The sequence below is a fragment of the Calidris pugnax genome, unplaced genomic scaffold, assembly GCF_001431845.1.
Source record: "Calidris pugnax isolate Ruff unplaced genomic scaffold, ASM143184v1 scaffold280, whole genome shotgun sequence".
NCBI lineage: Eukaryota > Metazoa > Chordata > Aves > Charadriiformes > Scolopacidae > Calidris > Calidris pugnax.
In genome coordinates, this window is record NW_015091123.1 from 305,167 (window position 1) to 308,317 (window position 3,151).

The window sequence follows — 3,151 nt, forward strand, 5'->3', positions numbered from 1 at the left end:
TTCCAGACGTCCTAGCTGAGCCTGGGATCCAGCAGCTCCAGGACTTGCACCTCCCCGAGGGCTGTAAAGCACGAGGGACCAGGACTACCTGCAAAAAGGGGATTTTCCTGCTCTATTTCCTCCATTGACCCAGCTACAAAAGATGTTGGAAGGAGGTATCTACCACGGCTTCCCAAATCCCAGGAATACCCTGAGCCACAGGCAGCCGGTGGGCACTATCCCCTTGCCCGTGTCCATCCTCTCCCTTCACTCCCATCCACCAAAAAAAAAATGGGATTAAGGGCAGTTTTTCTTTAAGAGCAAGTTTTTGGTGCTCTGGTTTGGGGTTTGCTCCCCCGTGGCACAACCTGGTGGATTTTGGCCCATCTCTCACGACAAGGGCACCTGCAGCGAGACTGAGAGACTTCTCCAACGTGAGGGGAGATTGACAATAGGTGGGATGGCACCTTTGCCCTCTGTAATTAAAGTGATGTTCTCCTTTAGGCTTGAATCAGCACCCCAGCCAGCGTGGTTGGGCAGGTGTCATCCTCCTCCTCCTCCCTCTTTTTCATCCTCCCTTAAATAAGTTATCACCTTGGGGCTCTCCTGACACCTCCAGATTTACTGCGAGCAGATATTTTTGTCTCATTAACTTTCCCGAGCTGCTTCACTTCACAAGAAATACTCATCTTTTTTTTTTTTTTTTTTCCCTTATTGTGCTGTGTTTAATTTTAAAGGTGTAAAAATAACCCTTTACTGGCCACGTGGCGATGAGTGGAGCTACGGGGATGGGGATGCGCATGGAGTTGGGGATGCTCCAGTTTAGTATCCTCTTGATCCTCAAGTCCAGAAGTTCACTTGATGTTGTTCCAGTGGGAAAAGAAAGAGGAGGAGGTGGGAAATTGGTCCCTTTTGTCCCTGGAACAATCCCAGTGAGGCATCAATCCACTCTTCCAATCACCCATCACCATTATCTGGGATGATCTCTCCGGAGGAGGAGCCAGCAGGAGCCTTGGCGAGGTCTCTGCCAAGGAGAGGAAACCAGAATTGATTGATTTTTTTTAATCTTTAATATTGGAAGTGAAGCTCTGGAGGCTCTCACGGGTCCTGGGACCTCGGATGGCCCCTTGAGATTTAAAGGATTTGGAGGAGCAGGATGCCAAGCAGCAGGAACACCAGGACCCCCAGCTTCAACTTGGGGAAGCAGTTGAAGAGGTGTTTTGGGGGGTGGCACGGGGGGGACTCTGCCCCACAAACCGTGTCCCAAACCTTTCAGGGCTGGGGACACCAGGGAGGCACAAAAGGGAGTCTGGACTTGCTCTGACCAGCTGTAACCACTGTCCCCAAGGAGAAGAAGAGCTCAAGGGGTGCCCAAGAAGCCCCCAAAACCCATGGGCTTGGCTTGAAAACACAGAAGGGTCCTGCTTTTTATATCCATGTGAAGATGTGTTTTTCTTATGAGCGTGAGTGATGAAAAAAAAAAAAAAAAAAGTTTATGTCATTGACCCCTCTTCATCTCACCGGGCAATTAAGGAGGTGGCTAACGAGCCTGGGCTGCAGCCCAGGTGTGGGGCTTTACCCCAAAGTCATCTCAGCTGCAGCATCTCCCCAAGGGGAGCAGGACTGGAGCATCGGCCGCCTTTCCCTCAATTACAGCCCGTGTGGCCTCGTTCCAGCAACAATTAGCAGCTTCCAAGGGACTCTCGTGTCCTGTGTTACACTTCCCTAATATAATTACCGCAGCAAATGAACAATGAATTAAATCAAGGAGAAAGGAGGGAGGAGACACCAGTTGTGTGTCGCTGCCAGGGGTCGCAGCTCTGTCTCTCTGGAGGCAGGCGATTCCTGGCGTGCTCCAGGCTTTTCTGGTTTGGATCTTCTGCTTTGGGAAAGGGATGTCAGGAGGGATGGTGAGGAAATTCCCAGCTCCAGCATAAAAAGGAGCAGGTAAGAACCCAAGTAGCATCTCCCTGCCACCACGTAGGGGCTGCACGAGTTCCTCTGAGGACCACAGGGCTGCCCAAGGGATGCAGCATCCTTGGAGATTTCCCAATTTGCGTTAAGATTAGAAATAAAACACATGGTTGGAACCAGACCCCCAGCAAAGGGACAGCCTCCCAGGCTGGGGTGAAGTTGGTGGCTCTGAGCTGGTGGTGGGTGGAAGGACATGTCACATCTCTGCTGCGAGACCTTATGGAAGTGGAAGGTGGTTGGTTGGTTTTGGGTTCTTTTTATTATTTTAAAGCAGGTTTCACTCACTTGCAGCCATGTGCTCCCACAGCAAGGAATCCTCCCAGCCCCTTTGATGCTCTGGTACCCAGACAGCCCCACTGGAGCCAGAAAGAGGGGAGGTCTCCCTTCCCTTGGGCTGCTGATGTAGCTTTGTGAGAGCAAAAGGGCTTTGGGAGAGCAATGTGGAGCCCCTTCCCCTTAAAGCATCCTTGGTGTGTTTGCTTTCCCTCTGTGAACGGGCACAATCTGTATTGACCAAGGGTCTCCAGGTACCAAGTGTGGGACGTTGAGGCTCTGCCGTGGGGATGCTCTTCTGGTTTTGCTGCTGGGGGGTGGGCAGAGCTGGAGAAAAGGGACTCCAATGTGTGTTCTGCCCTGGGTGGAGCTGGGGGCTCACTCTTTTGCCATGGTTTCGGGTCCCTCCTGTGATGGGCGAATGGTCCTGGGGGTGCCCTGCGCTGGTGGGTCAGGACTGGGAGGCGAGGGACGTGCCAGAGCTCGGGCATCTCCTGTGTGGGGATGGGACTGAAAGGGTCTCTTCATCAGAGCTGGAAAAACCTCCTCTGTGGAAAGTGGCCACGGGGAGGGAAGGCGTCGAGGAGGAGGCTGCTGGTGTCCTCCTGCCTCTGGGAGATGCTTGGAAACTCTGGACTGATGACAGCAGCCGCTCGCTGGAAACAGTCCCAGTTTCCACGCACAGCCGGCGAGCAAAAACCTGCTTTGGCTTGTGTCTCAGCCCTTGGAATGGGCTGCCCAGGGAGGTGGTTGAGGCCCCATCCCTGGAGGTGTTCAAAAGCCGGGTTGATGTAGTGCTGGGAGGTCTGGTTTAGTGATGATGCTCCTTGTTTGTTGTGGGGGTGTCTATTTTTGTCAGTTGGGTTGACGGTTGGACAAGATGATCTTTAAGGTCCCTTCCAACCTAGAAGATTCTGTGATTCTG